Raw genomic sequence first — 20,000 nt, 5'->3', positions numbered from 1 at the left:
ATTTTAAATTAAATTGGCAGCATTATGATTTCTGATACACAAAAGAGGGAGTGTTCCTTGTTGGAACAACATTGGTCATAAGTCTACTAAATGAGAGATGATCTGACGCCATAGAACAATAACGACAATTGTCCTAAACACGTTGGATATTATTTCGTGTTACTAACAACTGGTTATACTTTCATATTCGTTTGTTTCTCGATGTTTGTTTTCCATTTATTTTTTTCTCATAAGTATTAGAGACATGCTACGTTCACCTAGGCTGATTAAATTCAGACCCTGAAGAGACTTACCAGCATCCCTCAAAGTATTAAGGCTGACCTTTTCTTCATCGATTGACCTTTATACTTATTAGTTTTAATTATTAATTAATTGATATTTTCAATAATAAAGACAAAAGGACTGATACAATTGGGTAAAACGCGGTCAGCATCTCTTCTGGTTTCCGCTTACAGACATTTACATTCTGAATTCAAATAGAGCCGGTCAAGGAAGGGTTTGTTTTTCGGAGATGACGTAATGGACTATTGGTTTTCATGCAAATGGTATTTTTAAACAGTTTTATGTTACGATACAGATGTTGAGACATTTATATGATGAGTTCCTACCTGATGAGGTCGCAATAACCTCGAACCCCGTTTGGAGTTATCTCCCGCACAAAATGAAAAAAATATAAAAAATAACTAATGTTAGTAACTGGCTATCGGGATAGAAAAAATAAATACCAGTCACACACAAGGGCAAAAAAAATGACAGCTATACTCCTCCCTATAAAATATAAGGTCTTGTGTCCATATTAGAAATCATTATTATTATTGTTATTATTATTATTATTATTAATGTTGTAATTATTGTTATTCTTCTTCTCATTGCTGTTATTTTACTATCATCATCATCATCATTATTAAGGGGAGTAGACTGGCAGAACCAGCGGAGCTCGGAGAAAATGCCTTGCAGTATTTTGTTCCAGCTTCTTTTTCTTTTATCTTAGTTCAAACGCCGCCATGGTCAACTTTACTTTCACCCTTCTGGGATCGACAAAATAAAGTACCCGTCCAGTGCTGGTTCGATGATATCGACTAATCTCACCTTCTCAAATTTGTTAGCCTTATGGCTAAATTAGAGAAACAATTACTATTATTATTATTATATTATTCCTATTATTATTATTATTATTATTATTATTATTATTATTATTTTAGTATTATTATTATTATCACTATTATTATTATTATTATTACTATTTTTATTATTATTATTATTATTAGTATTATTTATTATTATTATTATTATTATTATTATTATATTCTTATTAATTTTAGTATTATTACTGTTGTTGTTACTATTATCATTATTATTAAGGCGGCGAGCTGGCAGAAAAGTTAACACGCCGGGCGAAATGCTTAGCGCTATTTCGGCAGTCTTTACGTTCTGAGTTCGAATTCCGCCGAGGTCGACTTTGCCTTTCATCCTCTCGGGGTCGATAAAATAAGTACCAGTTCAACACTGGAGTCGATGTAATCGACACATCCCCACTTTCCCTGAAGCTGCCCTTGTGGCAAAAAAAATTTAAATAATAATAATAATAATAGTTATTATTATTTTATTATTATTATTATTATTATTATTATTATTATTATTATCATCATTATTATTATTATCATTATTATTATTATCATTATTATTATTATTATTATTATTTTTATCTATCGTTGTTCCTCATACTGTTCATGTTTCATTTTTCTACATGACAATATCAACTTTCAGATTTCGTAACTTTTCTTTGTGTTGACTATTAATGTTGAATTTATTGTTGTTGTTGATTTCCAATTGTAGATTTTCATTATATTGTTGTATAATGATTGTAATATATATTGCTTTTGGGTTGTAGAAAGTATAGAAAAAGCACTGCAGAAGACTATGGTAAATCATAAAACTGCAGTGATATAGTTTAAGTTATGATACAGGAAGTACAGAAAACTGATATTTCATGTATTATCATTTTAACATAAGCAGAGTATATAAACTGTAGTAAGCTCCATAAGATAGGATGCGATTAAGATTAAAGAAAATAGGTCTAGTAAATGATAGTTATGATATGTAGTAAGAAATCAGCACCGGTGTAAAATATGACCGGTGTAAAAACTTATGGAAAGATGTATATCTGTATATCTTTTCACTGATCTTGGTTCTGATTTTCACTGGAGATTTCAGCCGAGTAAACGGGCAGAGATGTAGTGGATATTTTAAAATTTGGGTGGCAGTGGCAGATTCAAATTAAGACAACCAATCGGATTCGTGCTCACGCACGTGATCCGAAGAGTTTGAAACTGCAGTATTGAATTATCCTTCATTCATCTAACGGTCTCCCTAGAGGTCAGACAGAATTTTTCTATATTCACCGCCCGCAAACATCTCTGTCTCTAAACATTCAGTGAAGCTCTACACAGTGCTGATAGCTTACCGGCTGCTATTTCTAGCAATGATCGTACATCGTGTACAACCGCTTTGTATATACATATATACATATATATATATATATATATATATATATATAATAGATATATATATATATATATATATATATATTATATATATACATATATATATATTATACATCTATATATATATCTACTATATATATATATCTATATATATATATATATATATATAATATATATATATATATATATATATGTATGTACATATATATATATACACACACAGAGAGAGGCACACATCTATACTTTTGTTGTAGACTAACAAAGCTGCCAATGGTTTCCCGTGGGTAGAATTTCCACAATTTTCGAGTTTGAAAATTGTGGAAATACTCTCACATGTAACTATTGGTAGCATTGTTAATACATAAATGAAGAACATTTATCAAATGTGATGCTGAGAACTTATTCTTACTGTACAATACTATAGTGTGTATGTGTGTATATATATATATATATATTATAATGGAATAATTACAGTGAAACATTGTGTAGAGTATATTGTATAAAATATCGTGAGTAAGGCCAAAACAATGCGAAGTAAATGCAAGGTAAATCACAAGAAAACAAATATGTGAATTAATGTAGACTTACCTTGTATTCAATATTTCGGGTTATGACCCATATTCAAGAAACTGACGAATGTTACCGATTTGCGCACATCGGTAACATTCGTCAGTTTCTTGAATATGGGTCATAACCCCGAAATATGAATACAAGGTAGTCTACATTAATTCACATATTTTTTTTCTTGTGATTTACCTTGCATTTACTTCGCATTGTTTTGGCCTTACCCACGATATTTTATCCAATATATATATATATATATATATATATATATATATTATATATATATATATATAATATATATATATATCTATATATATATAGTAATTTATGATGTGTAGTAACGAAATGGATAAGTTATTGAACCTACGAGAGAATATGGGTCCTATTTTGGAATCCGTTGAAGACTCTCCTTTGAATATTTGGACGACTCACTCACATTTTGCATTGAGTATTTCCGGCATTCATGTTTTATAAGCTGGTTGTCATAAATAGCTGATACCCGGTTTTTCTTGGGGAAAAATCTTCAATATTCTATCCGCTATCCAATGTTGGGGCTTAAAACTACTCGCAGACATGGGAAAATAAGTCCTAGACCAAGAAAATTTGAATAAAACATCAGCAAATAAAATATTGATCCATATAAATCTTTGAAAGAATTACTCAACTTGCCTTAGTTTCTTAGTTGTGCTAAAACAATTGGCAAGTTCTCTGATAATATCATTTGCAAGAAAGAAGCTTCTTATCCACTTGATTTGTTGTAAGGGTGTAACGAAATCTCGGTTGCTTTATGGCATACCACTTGGAAATTCCCTTTATGACAACGATCTCATAACCGAAATTTATTGAACTACAAAATATAGGTCCGAAGACAAAATCTTTATGTACTTGGGCGGGATACGCCAATTTCTAGGTTTGTATTTCGTCGGTTAAACTTCTGTAATATTACAAAGATCCTGAATAACTGGGATTGCTCATCTTGAGACTAACACCATTGTCAAATAACTTGCGGCTCGATCGAAAATCAAGAGAGACTCTACATTATCATTTGACATTTTAGAAATAATAGCCAAATCTCCCTCAAATTATTTCGTATCATCTTCGATGAACGAAAGACTGATTACATACTGTTGTCCTATTTACGGTAAATTAAGGAATAGTCAAAGTTGTGACGCATTTGGTCATATATTAATTCGATCAGAGATAACTAACAAAACCTAAATACCTTAAATTTGTTCTTATTATTGGGGAAGAACTTTGTGTCGCCGATTGACCTGGTAGAAATAACAGCCAAATCCCCCTCAGACCACACCCTATCTACTTGAAAGGGGAAGGACAGTTTGCATAATACACTGTTGTGTGGATACACTATTGTGTGAATAAGTGAATAAGATAGTATGGTCATAACTAGACTGTCTTTAGTCATAGGCCTGCGCAATTAGAACAGACCTGGGTCTATACAACAGCCACTACAAATCCCTATATCGAGAATTAGAGTTAGCTCTCAGGTGAAATCTGAATAAAATGTTATTTTGGCAACATCAATTTTATTAACGATTAACACTTTGCTTCTTAATGAAGGTAAGTTCAGTGTCATAAGGTAAGTGATGAGATCTTTGTAAAGTCAAGGAGACTGGTTCAGAGGGAGACTCCAGTTGGACATCGGCAGTGATACATCTGGTTCTAATCGCAGTGATTCTACAAAACATTGAAGTACCTCTCCACGGTGGTGACGACCTGTAGACTGCTGCACGTTCGTCGATACGTGTCATCAACTCTCATTCTGTTCTGTTGTTTTCTGCAAAAAGAGAAAAGGTCACTCGAAATAGCCTGCTGCATTTAAAAAGGGAAAATTAACTTGTGTTAAGACTTCTTCCGTTGCAGATGAATAACAGGACGAGAGGTGTTCATGTGCTGTTCCAAAGAGGAAGGGCGCTCGGTCTATAGTCTATGGAAGCCCTTCTGGAGCAGAAGAATGTGATGACGAGGTGAGACTGGTATGGTTGGTGTTTTTGTTTGAATTGTTGAATGTCATTTGGGAGTTTTGGAGTGAGAACTGTTCAACAACTACCAACAAACTATTCTTATCGAAGAAAAATAAACTAAACCAGTAATGTTCGCGTATTAAAACGGGATTGCCTCTCAAGAATTTCATTTTCAGATAATTATTTAAAATATTATAAAAACCATTCATTGAGCAAGTTTCTACGTTTCTTTCACGAACTTTACTGTCTTTTTTTCTCACATATCTTAGCGACTCAAAGGATCTTCTAACCATTTTACTATGTACACACACACATATATATGTTGTTCTATGTTCGAACCATGCTGCTGAAACGGCAATGAATATCGAAGTGCACTCTGATTATCATTAACTAGATCTTTGATTCTTATTTGTACTACGTGAATATCCAGAAACCCGGGTCCGTGCGTATCACGTCAGGTCGACGATGGGAAGGATGGCTTCCCTTTGCAAATACTGATAGGACACAGAAAGTGTGTCAAGAGCCAGCTGGAGAAGAGGTTCTCCTGGGGCTAGAAGCTACAGTAGTAGCCACCCTTAGTGGTTAGCCACATTTAGGTGGCAAATATACTTCACATTGTCGTGCAGCTACTGTCTATACCTCGTTCAGAGATTTATTATTATTTGTACAACATTTTCTTTTTATCTGGCTTCCAGTATATTCTGCTAACATGTAGTTTCTATGAATATATATTAATCTACAGCAAGTAGGTCAATCAACAACACACAGAGAAAAATCTTGTATGATAGCAAAAGAAAAACAATATTCAATCTAACAACTTAGTTTTTATGTCTTAAGTGCTCCGAAATATTCATAAGGACCACAAATTAACTCTTTAGTCTGGTTTAGAAGAAGGAGCTACGTGTTTAATTTAGCAGGGGATGTGTTCATAGCCTTCCCAGAGCCTCCAAGACCGAGAAAAACGATGTCGTTAAGGTTTTATACTTGAACTGTTGTATACAGGCGATTTCTGAAGGAAGAAAGCCATTTGCATGAAGAGAAATCTAGACAGATTGACGTTGATAGAATGGACTGGACATTGAGTGGGACCTCGTGGTTTGGAGACATACTAAGGATAAGGAAATTATGGGTAACCAGTAAGTGTGGAATGCTTGGCTGGAACATTCAGATATGAGGAACGTAGACTACTGAAGTAGCGTCAGAAAAAGCAGAGAGAGAGAGAGAAAGGAAACAGCACGTCTGTAATAGGGCATGTTAAGAAGTTTGCCCCGCAATTATTCAATTTTAAACAGGTAAACTGATAAAAGTATATCTTTGATAGGATGCAAGTCTTTTGCAGATGATTTCCCCAGATATTGTAACTTTTCCCAACGTAGAGAAAAAGCGAAGTACATAAAATAGGTCGAGGTTTTGAACTCAAGACAGAAGTGCATATTTCTTTTCTGACGACGGCATCCCTTTTTGGTATCTCTTCGGTTAGAAGAACGGATAAACATAAAAGAACAAAAGAAGTATTAAAAGGAAAAGAAAAAGCAAAGAATGAGATAATTTCATTCAGAAAACTAGTGTCTTGAAAAATAAGAAATCTTTCAACTTTAAACAAGGCAGCTGTCAAAAGTATGGCAGCTGTCTTCATTTCAGTTGAAGTAAGTAGAATGTTTAATTGTAGAAGTTTATCAGTATTTTGTAGGAAATTTAGATGTAGGCCACACGAATTGGAAAAAGAAAATACAAGATAAAAATATTCTTGGTATATGGCATTGATTTTGTTAATATATCATTTTATATCAATGAGACGAAGGGTGTTTCTAGAAATAGCAACCAAATCGCCTTCAAACCTTATACTACTATCATAAAACAAGAAAGACTCATGAATAATAAAAATGTAAATATTCTATACAGATGGTCATGCTTGGAAGGAGCGTCTTTGACTAAAAGTTGTGCGGTCATAGCAACTTCGTGAAGAGATTCTCTGATATTAATTCTATACAGGTTGTAGACAGGTTTAGAGCCTAGTGAGTGGGATGGCAAGCTGGGACCTATTCTTGATATTTAGAGTCATTTAGAAAATTATGTACGAATGGATGTGCTGTATTTCGTTCGCCAATTCTTTAGTATTTACTGTGACATATTTAGTGACGAAGGCGGCGAGCTGGCAGAAACGTTAGCGCTTCGGGCGAAATGCGTAGCCGTATTTCGTCTGCCGTTACGTTCTGAGTTCAAATTCCGCCGAGGTCGACTTTGCTTTTCATCCTTTCGGGGTCGATAAATTAAGTACCAGTTACGCACTGGGGTCGATATAATCAACTTAATCCGTTTGTCTATCCTTGTTTCGCCCCTCTGTGTTTAGCCCCTAGTGGGTAGTAAAGAAATAGGTATTTCGTCTGCCGCTACGTTCTGAGTTCAAATTCCGCCGAGGTCGACTTTACCTCTCATCCTTTCGGGGTCAATAAATTAAGTACCAGTTGCCTACTGGAGTCGATCTAATCGGCTGGCCCCCTCTCCAAAAATTCGGGCCTTGTGCCTAAAGTAGAAAAGAATCATAAGGCTAATGTAGTGACAGTCGTGTTCTACAATTGACAATTGTCTTGAAATGGTTAGATTTCTCCTTTAAATACATTCCGATGGGCTCCAGCAGGCTGAATCTTACGAACTGTATTTTGACCAATCAGTGTGTGGTTTAGAGGCCACAGTTACACATATACATGTCTGAGTGTGTATTAGGAAAATAATGTTAATCAACAGAAAACCTTCTCCAAGTGTCAAAGAACTTTATTCAAAATTTTTGATCACATTACAGCTATAAATATTTCTCTGAAATTTTTCTTCGATATATTACAACTAGTAGCTTCATTGAAATCAGTTCTTCAGGTAATTATTTTAATTCACACTTATACCTTGATTGCTGAGACAACGATAAAGTAAAAAAAAATATCCACAGTGTTAGTGGTTCTTCAAGAATTTTTTTTTATTTTGTCTACTTTCATTCTTCCAAGAAAAGAAATTGAAATAATAAACTATACGCGTGTCCTACTTTATACATTCGCTTACCTCGTCTAGTGAGTTTACACGCGAATATTCCTATAACTCTGTAAATATCTGACAGCCGATGTACGGAAACACTGTAACAATTGAATGGTGTAAGAATAATATCTAGCCGAGAGGAGGCACTATACTTTACTTTCGTCCCTATTTTAAACGTTTAATTTGATTGATATTAATATGTTGCATTGTTCATCATATTTACTCTGCGTTGTATGAAAAAAGGATTTCACACTATCTTACACCAACGTTGTATCGTGGCACTCCGAGGGTTCCAGTTGATCCAATCAACGGAACAGCCTCCTCGAGAAATTAACGTGCAAGTGGCTGAGCACTCCACGGACACGTGTATCTTTAACGTAGTTCTTGGGGAGATTCAGCGTGACGAGGCTGGCCCTTTAAAATACAAGTACAACAGAAACAAGAAGAAATAGTGAGAGAAAGATGTGGTGAAAGAGTACAGCAGGGTCCACCACCACCCTCATATATTATATATATGTATATATATATATATATATATATATAAATATACTATATATATATATATATATATATATATATATATATATCTATATATATTATATATTATATATATAATTATATATTATATATAATATCTGTCACTTCAGCTCAACCAGCAAACGAAACTCATATTCTCTGTTTTAGTATTCTGAAAGTTTTGTTTCTTTTTTCTTTTTTTTTTGTTTGATATCTTGCCTTTCGGTTGATACTGATCGTTCGTATCTCAAAAAAAAATGGTGGGGGAAATAATAAACTGCAAAGATATCACACCCGCAATTTAACCATGGTGCTTGAGATGGAAATAGACTTAACAGAAGAGAATACTTAAGATAGACAGATTAAAATGATTACTTGAAGAACCGATTACAATGAAACTATCAGTTGTACTGTGATCAAAAGGCAATCAAGTTTTCGAATACACACACACACACACACACCACACACACACACACACACACGCACACACATATATATATGTAATATTATGGCGATGAGAAATGAACTCATACAACCCTCGTGGACGTGTTCGATACACATTTACCAATAGGGAATATATAAAAAAAAATAAGATCCTTCATTTTATAATCAAACGAGAAACTTGCTCAATTAATGGTCGGCATATATTAACATACAATATTCACATTCATATATATATATATATATATATAATATATATATATATATATACATAAAAGATATACTATCATGTGATATAATATAAAATATATGATAACTCACCAGTTAGTCGTGGTTCATAACTCATTAAATATGTCTCCTAGCAATTTCTCCACGCCTTCATTTTTCAACCTCCGCAACTCCACAAATCTGATTATTATTATTTTTTTTTAAATGCTCACTTTTTTTTTGTTTCTTTGTTTTTATAATTACTTTTTCCCGTTAGTCTTGCTGTTTACTGTGCTTCTTCTTCTTGCACAATCATTTCTGTGTCACTAGAGTATGTCAAACGTTTTTGTGTCGTTTTTGTGTTCGTTATTGTATGTAAACTATTCTATGTGATACGTGTTTACAATGTTTATTGTATGTTGTGTGCATGCTTATGTTCAAGGATGTTGATTATATATAGGTATATTATATATATATAGATATATTATATATATATATATATATATATATATATATATGTATATATTATATTATATATATATATATATATAATATTATATAGTATATACATCCTTATTGTTCTCATTCCCAAAGGCATCTGTTATTATGGAGATCGCTTTCTGGTTTCTATTTCCACATTATATTTGGGTAATTTCTCCATTTTTAGAAATATATTGTTGTCTGTTGAATTTGTTACAACCGTTGGGAAAGATGTCTTTCCTTGGTAGTCTTTGAAAATATCGTGACGGTCATTTTGTCTTAATCTTTTTTTGTTTGTTTCAATTGACCGACCTCGCCCTTTTGTATTTCATAATGATGGTATAATTCCCAGTTCCCGAAATATCCAACTCACTCATTCCAGCGTATGCGTGTCTTCTTGATTAAACCTTGGCAACTAGAAACATCATACTTGTTTCCTTCCGACCCTCATCTATGAAACGATTTTGCTTTTATATTCGATTTCGTTGCAATTTTTCTTCATCTATTTCCACTTTCTTCAGCCTTGTTCAGTATTTAAGGAAGGACTTTACCTGCAAATTTCTTACCATGGTGTACTGTAACCCAATTTGTAGCTTAGCATTTAGCTTTACCGTAAGCTTTGTTGTTTCTCTTTTCCCCCAACGTCTCACTGGTATCTTAGCTTTTATATTGTAAGAGATGCGTTCAAAAAAGTATCCACATTACACGTTGTACTCTAAATGCAACAGCCGAGAAATGATGTAGCCTACCGGCACGAAAATTTTCACGCGTGTGCAGGAAAGATGGCGTCACTTTTCATCTAAAGGATTTTGCCCACACGGCATTAGTCTTGGCAGGAATAAATGAAGTCGGATACTTCTTGAACGCACCTCGTATTCGTTGGTTTCTTTAAAGACTTTTATTTGCTTTGTTCATTTTTTTATAGCAATTGAAAGGAAACTTACGCAAACGTCTAAATTTCTTTTAATGTTTACTAAATATTTTCGTAGTCTTGCAATAGATATTTTATACAAATTTTCTCGTTTCCCAACACCCATATCTTCTATTCGCCGTAAATATATTCTTTTTGTCTCGACTTTTGAGTAGAATATCCTTTAAGTACATTCTAAACGATATAATCAGTGTTTTTTCAGTCTAGCCCTAGCTTCCAGGTGTAACTTAATACTAGAGAATCAATCTACACATCTTACCATATTTTTTGGCATTTGGCTTCGTTTTAAATATTAATTTAATTTATCTATAATCTTCCTAAGTGTTTTGACCGTGTTCTAATTAGTTCATTAATCCTTAAGTATTTTTTAAATTCTTATTATCTATATTTCCTTAAGTAGTTTTTATTAATGTTCTTCTCTTCCAGGTTGTCTTGATGTATTTTCTAAAGCCGAATTTCCTGTTAGTCTCTCTACTGTATCTATACACTGCCCAATATAATCCATATACAAGAATGGTTGATTGTCCTCTCATAACATTTGTATTGGTGTCTAATCTGCTTTAGCATGTTTTTAAAACTAGATAACAAAGATGTGGAAAAGAGTTCCCTTCGAATATTTTTCTTCCAATGAATTCATTTTAATTGTTCCTGCTCATGCGTGGCGAGTACTGTTAAAAAGACTTCAGGTAATCAGACCAGTCCATGCTCAGCCCCCTATTCCTTCTTATACTATTTATATCAGTCTGACTGGTGTTCTTATCTTGTTTATTGCTTAACTATTTCGGCTGTTGTGGGCTCCAGTCGTCTTCAGGTGTCTTATGATGAATTCGGTTGTTGTATCAGAAATTCGAAACTAACTCTTTATTTCATCCATGCGGTTACACTGTTCTCACTTCGCTCTTTGCGTCTCGTGATGCAACAACCAAGTTCAAGGCAAGACCCCTAAAGAAGGTTGGAGCGTATAATAGCCGAAAGGTAGTGAGAGCAACAATCAAGATGAGGACATCAGTCCGGCTAATATAAACAGTATACAAAATAGATACTTAATGTTTCATGGCAGTATGTATCTTCTGCGATATTATAGCAGTTAATGGCTTTATTTTGAACAAGCATTTTTTTACGAGCCTGTATATTTTTGGCGTTCGTTATTTCTCCAATCTTTGGGATTCAGATAGTCCTACCTTCGGTTAATTTTTTTCAGTTCTTTCAGTTAATCATTAAATATTTTCACAAGCCCTTTCTGTGTGCCTGTTAAGTATTTCAACCAGGACTTTTCATCTTTAGCTTCCAGCTGTTCGTTTTAATGGCGCCAGTGTTACTTCTTAGAGCCGATATGACTCCTCACCACTGTTCAGTTGGACCCGTTGTTTTAATTGTTCTCTTCTCCATCTTTAAATTCTTCGTCTTTTGTTGTTTATATTACATTGATTTCAGTTTTAGTTTTATTTAGTTCTTGATAAAAATATATCGAGTTTAATAAACTTTTTTCTTTATTCAGAACGACGGGTTCTTTGTCACTTAGCGAACATTTCTGGTTTTAGGCGGTTTTTGATGCCGACTTTGTTTTTTTTCTTTCGTTGCATTTTGGTTGTTTTTGTCTCTCTTTTTGCCAGTTCTGTGTTTCCGTTATTGATTTCTTCTATCCATCTTCCTCGTTCTCTTCTTCTTCTTCTTCTTCTTCTTCTTCTTCTTCTTCTTCTTCTTCTTCTTCTTCTTCTTCTTCTTCTTCTTCTTTCTTTCTTCTTTATCCCCTTCTTTCGCCTCCTCTTCTTCTTTTTCCTCTTCTTCTTCCTCCTCCTCTTCTTTCTCCTCTTCTTCCTCGTGCTCCTCTTCTTTCTCTTCTCCTTCCTCTTCCACCTCTTTCTCTTCTCCTCCTTCTTCCTCCTGCTCTTCCTTCTTCCTCTTTCTCTTCTTCTTCTCCCTCTTGCTCTTCTTCCTCCTCCCCCTTCTCTTCCTTATTTTTCATCTTTTCATTCTTTTCCGCCTCATTCTCCTCAACTTCTTTTTCTTCCTCTAACTTTTACCACTATATCATTATTATTATTATTATTATTATTATTATTATTATTATTATTATTATTATTATTATTATTATTATTATTATTATTATCATTATTATCAATATTATTATTATTATTATCAATATTATTGTTATTATTATTACTATTATTATTATTATTATTATTATTATTATTATTATTAGATTATTATTATCATCGTCGTCATCACCATCATCATCTTAATTATATTTTATTGTTGTCCTATTCAAGCCTGTTTGCTATGCACAATGCAAAACTTTTCTTGTAATTTCTCTTCTGTTGCCAATAAAGAACCCATTATACACTACAAGAAAATAAATAAAATAAAAACAAAGAAAAAATTTCATTATTATATTTATTATTCATGGTTTGCTAATTACACGAAGAGTTTCTTTTCTGGAGTCATCTTGGAAAACCAGCATAAAACATGTTTATGTTTAACACGGACATTCAAGGTTAAGGAAAACGTTAAACGGAAAAGAAACAGACAACTGTCAAAGACTTGTTCAATGGGAAACGTTTACCGAAGCGTTCAATGTTAACGAAACTGTTCATAGAAAAACAAAGGTTTACATTTGTAATGTAGAAGCATCGAGAAATACGTCTTTATAGATCTATTGGCATATTTCTCGAGGCTTCTACATTTGTGGTCTAAATGTAAACAAATTTTCTCGTTCGTAAGGTTAAAGCGTTTAATTTGATGGACGGTAGACGCTAGAGTTTAAGCAGTGGCATGTCTACCGGGGCAGCAGAAGTTGCGCGGTTCGATCTCTGCAAGCAGCTTTCTTTGTTTTTGTTTTTTTCGCCTTTTGTTCTTCCATCCAGCGGGTGAGTTTATCTCACTGTATAATCAGCTATTATTTATAGCTGGATTTGCTTTCGGACACATCTTTAATTAAGACTTATATCAATGGATGTGTTAACCGTTTTAACATTTTCCAAAGTTAACGAATGGTATTAAAACTCTACCACATGTTCAACAGAAAACAGGCATAAAGTTGAGCGACGTTAACAAGGAAGTTCAAGGTCAAAGATATTCCAGAAACAAATACTGAGAAAGAATGCCGTAACAATGTTTACGAATGATGATATTGCTGTTTTCTGGAACGTGCCCATGTCCATCTTCAAAGGTAATCTATCAATGTATTTGTAGAAGTAGTTGTTTATCGTTCTAGTTATGACGATGATAAACACTTTCCTATGATTATTATTAAGGCGGCGATCAGGCAGAATCGTTAGCAAACCGGTCGAAGCGCTTAGCGATATTTCGCCTGTTCTTGCATTTTGAGTTCAAATTCCGCCGAGGTCGACTTTGCCTTTCATCCTTTCGGGGTCGATAAATTAAGTACCAGTGAAACACTGGGGTCGATGTAATCGACTGTCCCCTTCCCCATAAATATGAGGCCTTGTGCCTCCAGTAGAAAGAATTATTATTATTAAGATTGATGTAATTCTTCACGAAGGTAAATAAGCAACGAGAAGAGCGTTATACGATTAGTAATAAATAGAGATTGACTTCGTTTAATGAATTGAACAATATTCCGACAGTATAACTGATTTCCCTGCGTTCAAAATGAAAAAAAAATGAAAAAAAAAAGCAGAAATACAGGATTTCAAAATATGAACGGGAATATCATGCAATCCATTTTATGCAAATCGCTGGCATCAGTTTTTTTTTTTTTTTTGCTTCTTCATAACTGGCAACGAGAAAAAAAAAGAAAAGGGGGAAAAAGAGAAAAGAAAACAGGAAAAAGAACACTTAGTCGAAAAGTTTTGTGTAAATTGTGATGGACTTCTGTCAATTTGTTCATTCCTCCAGGACGAGACGTTAGTAATCCATAAATATATTCATCTTCATATGTTTTGAGGCCTGAAATTGCCGTAGAGTCAGAACATGTTCAGATGTTCATCAAAGTTACGGACGATTGATTTAAATATTCAGCAAATTCCGTCGAAGTACCGTTATTGTGGCTGACGTCATACTTAAACCGCTTGAATCTTCTGTTTCGTTGTTCTGTTGTGCAACCAGCATAAATCAAGTTGATTTGATTTATGCTGGTTGCAATCTGACAGCTTCTCCACTTTCTTTTGGCTGATGATTTGGTCCATACCGACCAGCTATTTTCAATCCTTGATAATTATAATTATGTAGTTTGTTTTAATTTGCTTGTTGGTCTGGATGAATGTGTCCATATCATTTCATACACCATGTTTGATATACATTTATACCACTCCCTATTCATTTTCACGTCGAATTGTCAGAATATTGCTTAGCAGCAGCTAGTATTGGTTGCTGACTTGTTCATGTTTGTGAATCTCCTTGAACTTGACAAGAATGAGACAGCCGAAGATGGAATGGTCAGTTGTCTCATCGCACACTCTTCACTCGATGCTAATGTTTTTTAACCATTACTTTATTTTTGCAGTTATATGTGGTTCCCCATTCATCTGAACAGGTAAAATCAGATCTCCTGCTTTTGCTTTTCGCCCAGAGCGTTTAAGACGTTGTTGAATTTTATTCTGGCTCACTTTCTGACAAGTTTTGCGGAGTATTGGCTATGGAATGGTTTTTCTCACCGTTTTTCTTAACTATATTCTGGTATTCTTTTTGGTACTTTTGTCTCTTATTTCTAACATTTTCTATTGATTTTGTCTCTTCGGCCTTTTTACTTTCTAGTTTGTATTTTATATATATAATATATATATATATATATATATATATATAGATATATATATATATATATATATATATATATATATATATATATATATATATACATACATATATATATACATATATATATATATATATACATATAAATATACATATAAATATACATATATATATATACATATAAATATATATATATATATATATATATATAATATATATATATTATATATATATATATAATATATATATATTCTTAACGTTTCCTTATTACGCTATTCATTTGTCCATTGCTTGCTTATTACGTATTTTGATATCCACTATTGCTATTTTATGATATTTTTCTGTTTGTATAAAACCAAGTTCTCTGTGCGTGTGCGTGTGTTGAGGAGTCTATAAAATCTATTTATATCGGCTTTGTATTACAGATTTCAGGATGTTGTTGGTAGTTTCCTGGTTTTTCCTGCCACTTCTATCCAAATCACTTAGCTACCAGTTGAAGCTGTCGTTCATAACTGAGATGGTTAATGTATATATACCCATTAACTTGTTTCTAGCATTGGCTTCAGTTTTTTTCGTATTTTAGTCTGACTTTTCAGTAGTACCAGACGCTTCTAATTTTCTCCTTCATCTCCGTGTGTTTCATCTGCTGCTAAATATTTATATGAGGAGTTATATCTGATTCTCTGGCATCTGTAACTAACTTAATGTTCTCAATTTGAATTAATGTGCTACTTATAATAGCTTTGAACCACGTGCCTACACTTTTTCGCCGATTTACCAATCGCTCCCTTGTGAAAAGGACAGACCATTTTTTTCAGCTTTTTTTGCTTTTTCCTACTCTATCTTTGGAAAGGACAAAATATGTATCCACTTGGTGGCGTTTTGTTTGTCTCTACGTTCTGAGTTCAAATGCCACCAAGGTTGACTTTGCCTTTCATTATTTCGTGGTCGGTAAAAAAAAGTACCAGCTACACACTGAGGTCGGTGTAATCGACTTTTCCCCTCCACCGAAATTGCTGACTTTGTGCCAAAATTTGAAGCCATTATTATTATTATTATTATTATATTATTATTATTATTATTAAGGCAGCGAAATACTGAACGAAATGCTTAGCGGTATTTCGTCCTTCGCTACGTTCTAAGTTCAAATTCTGCCGAGGTTGATTTTGCCTTTATTCTTTCGGGGCTGATAAATTAAGTACCAGTCAAGTACTAGGGTCGATGTGATCGGCTTTCTTCTCCCCAAAATTTCAGGCCTTGTGCGTATAGTAGAAATTACTATTACTATTATTATTATCATTATTATTATTATTATTATTATTATTATTATTATTATTATTATTATTATTATTATTATTAAAAGTCTGACATGATGTATAATTTTTGGTTATCAAATTCAACACTTTAAAAAAATCACACTTTACTGAGATTAGGGAGATCGACCTAATCTCATTTTCTTGGAATAACATTAACAAGTTAAAACATCATGTCAGGCACATTAATTAAAATACAATTCCAATTATAAATTTATGAAGTTCAACATTTATTTTGTCTTTTCTTTGAAAGTTGTTGCAGTTTGTGACCCTAATATTATCCCTTTTAAATATTTCCTGTCATTCACATAAAGGAGATTTCTTTTATAATTTGTTCTTGGCATCAAGAATCATTAAACAGATATGTTAAGATAAATGAGGTAAGGGGCCTCATAGAAGTTTACGTTTATCATGGGTATAAACCTGATTTTAATTATCTCCCCTATGTCTTATTGTAATTATGCTGCTTTCCATCTTGACAAGACATATGGGTTCTTACAATATTGGAAGGTTGATGTGTTTCTATGAAGTGTCTCCAACACGTAACAGTATGATGCATTGGAATATATTATTTCCTGAGGTTTAGCTTTTTCTTTTTACTCTTTTCTACAACAGACCGGTTCAAATAACCGCTTTTAACAGCCATATAACTCTCTCCGTTATCACACTTTCTCTTCCTCTGGTAATGTGTTTTTGCTTTCCAGGTGACTAACCAACTGGTTGTAGAATTTGGATCTAAGGAATTTGTCTATTGTTGACAAGTGATTTATAGTTTTATAGTTTTGGCGGGGTCACCGTTATTTTTTAGCTCCCCTACTCCAAAATCTATTCATATATCCATTTCTGTCTGATTGTCAGTTCATTAAAAACTACCACCCATCTGTATTAATTATCAATCTTAAGAGCTTTCCAATCGTTTACACTTCTTAATGTATTGGTGAGCTCACTGCTGTCTATAGTTGGGGATATTTGCGATGATATTATTATTATTATTATTATTATTATTATTATTATTATTATTATTATTATTATTATTATTATTATTATTATTATCATCATCATTCGATTTGAATTATGTTTAGTCTCATTCCTGGCAGAACTAATGTGGGAAGCGGTTTACTACATGTAACCTTGGATATCCACAAGCTTTCAATAATCTTTCAAGTGCTCACAACCCTTCTGATAATCTATCCTGTCCCCAAGAGACAAACTTTCTGTAGAAGCTCTACAGGATGTTCTATTCCCATCTCCTTTAGTCAGTTGCCTATAACATTACATTGTTATTATTATTGTTATTATTATTATTATTGAATGTTACCGTGAGCAGATGCATCTTCACCTCACACTGAGAATTTCGAAATTTTGAAAAAAAACATTAATTTTTAGATCATTTTCGACAGAGAACCTCCAAGAATGCGATCAACATTTATCCCATGCAGAGGAAGAGACAATGTCTATCGTTTTTAGAAATGTCTTTATTTTTCTGTTTGAGTTTACGTTCAACACACACTCGCTTCTCACCAGAGAAACATCCTCGGCGAAAAACAAAAGAAAAAAGAGAGAGAACACAGCTACTGAGCGGACAAAAAGTTTAACAAATAAACGAAAAACAATTTAATTTCACTGCTAGACCCATGCATTACACGCAACAAACATAATATTTTACCTGTTAAAAACATCATTTTGAACAATATTGTTGAGAAAAACAACACAAACGCACGGAGAAAACGAGTAAAATTTATTGAGCGAGCGCGTTGTTTTGAGCTACTTAGATAACACTTTCAACTGTTCCTTCTCTAGGGTTGCTAACAGAAAAAAAGTGATTAACACAAGTGGCTGAGCTGACAAAATATATCAACGTGGCGAACATAAGTGACCAAGGAAATGCCTCCTTGCTCGAAACATTTTCTTTATCCTTAAAAGAATGGAGTAAGGTCGCTTTCCTCTGTATTTCCGAAAATAGGGATTTTCCCTATACTCTCTCCTCAAGAAATTACTTGAGGTAGCCCTAGAGTGAGTAATATTCCCCTTTTACAGCGACATCGCCATGGGCGAGAATAGGGCTTATGGGATATCACTCATTCAAAACTCAAAATGGAGAGAGAAGACCAGCCGAGCTTATACTTTATACAAATATTCATAGGCTAGAGCCACAATACGCAGGACGACATAGCACAGATGTCACAAGAAAGAATATTAGCAATGACGTTGATCCTTGGTTCGTTTCCACCACTGTGATACGATACGGAGCGGAGGTGAGTTATGACCTGTCGTGGGTGCGAAAAGAAAACAATGGGACTCATGATGCAGAGCAGAAAACCCAGCTGTTGATATAAATTTAAAAAGAAAACAGATATTTGAGGGCTTTCTCACTCGAAAAACGAACTTGAAAATCAGAATGAAAGAGCAGAGATAGTAACAACCACAACAGCAACAGCAACAAGCAACACCGATCGAGGCTTCTGTCTCAGTCACCAGTCAAGAGCAACAACAACAACAACCACACGAAATGGCAGACAGAAACATCAACAACAACAACTTCACTGACGATGAATAGAAAACTATAACAAACAATAGATTAAAAGCATGTCAAGCGATAATAACAACAACAATGATAACCTGTAGAGTAAGAAGAAGAAGAAGAAGAACAACAACAACAACAACAACAACAACAACAACAAATGCCGAACATTACGACCAACACAACAATATGTTCAACGCCAGGAGTAACAGCACTGAAAGAGAAAAGAGAGAAAATAATGATGATAACAACAACAACAGCGCCACCTATTCCTCAAAGAATCGATCGAAAATTCTCATAGCACCAAAGGAACACTGCGGCTAAAATTGTCACAGTTTTCATTGCTGCAGGGAGCAATATTCCCTTTTTACAGCATAACACAGGTTAAAGCAAGATGGCTTCTAAAGTACCTTTTCTGCAAATATAGCCAGATTCATTGAAATATTTGATTGATTTTGCGAAGAGCCTGAAGATTTGTGTGGAAAGCGGGCAGAAATGTCACCTTAAAGTGTCCTTGGAGATGACAGAACCTACAAAGAATGGAAAAATAAAATACCGATGATCGGTTTGTAACTAGGAAACTAGTCCGTTTAGAATATCTCTAAGCGTGATAAGTTCATCATTGTTTTGTAATGGATCGAGAAAAGATAAAGGTAAAGGAGTGGATGTACTGCTACAAATAAATACCGGATGTTTGGTGGCGGCCGTATAAACAAACGAAGAAGTAACTGTATCTGAAGGAACTCAAAATTCGCTGAAAGAACGGTTGAGAAAGGGGATAGAGATCTTGATCCAAACTATTCC

The 20,000-nt window shown here is 33.7% G+C and overlaps 1 protein-coding gene across 1 annotated transcript in view; it reads left to right on the top strand.

The window, feature by feature from the left end:
- Positions 1-20,000, top strand: part of LOC115229018 (organic cation transporter protein-like) — a 45,392-nt gene that overhangs the window by 12,654 nt on the left and 12,738 nt on the right. The window lies entirely within an intron of this gene.

Source organism: Octopus sinensis, unplaced genomic scaffold, assembly GCF_006345805.1.
Source record: "Octopus sinensis unplaced genomic scaffold, ASM634580v1 Contig11610, whole genome shotgun sequence".
In the NCBI taxonomy this organism is placed as follows: domain Eukaryota; kingdom Metazoa; phylum Mollusca; class Cephalopoda; order Octopoda; family Octopodidae; genus Octopus; species Octopus sinensis.
This window is presented reverse-complemented; position numbering and strand designations above follow the sequence as displayed.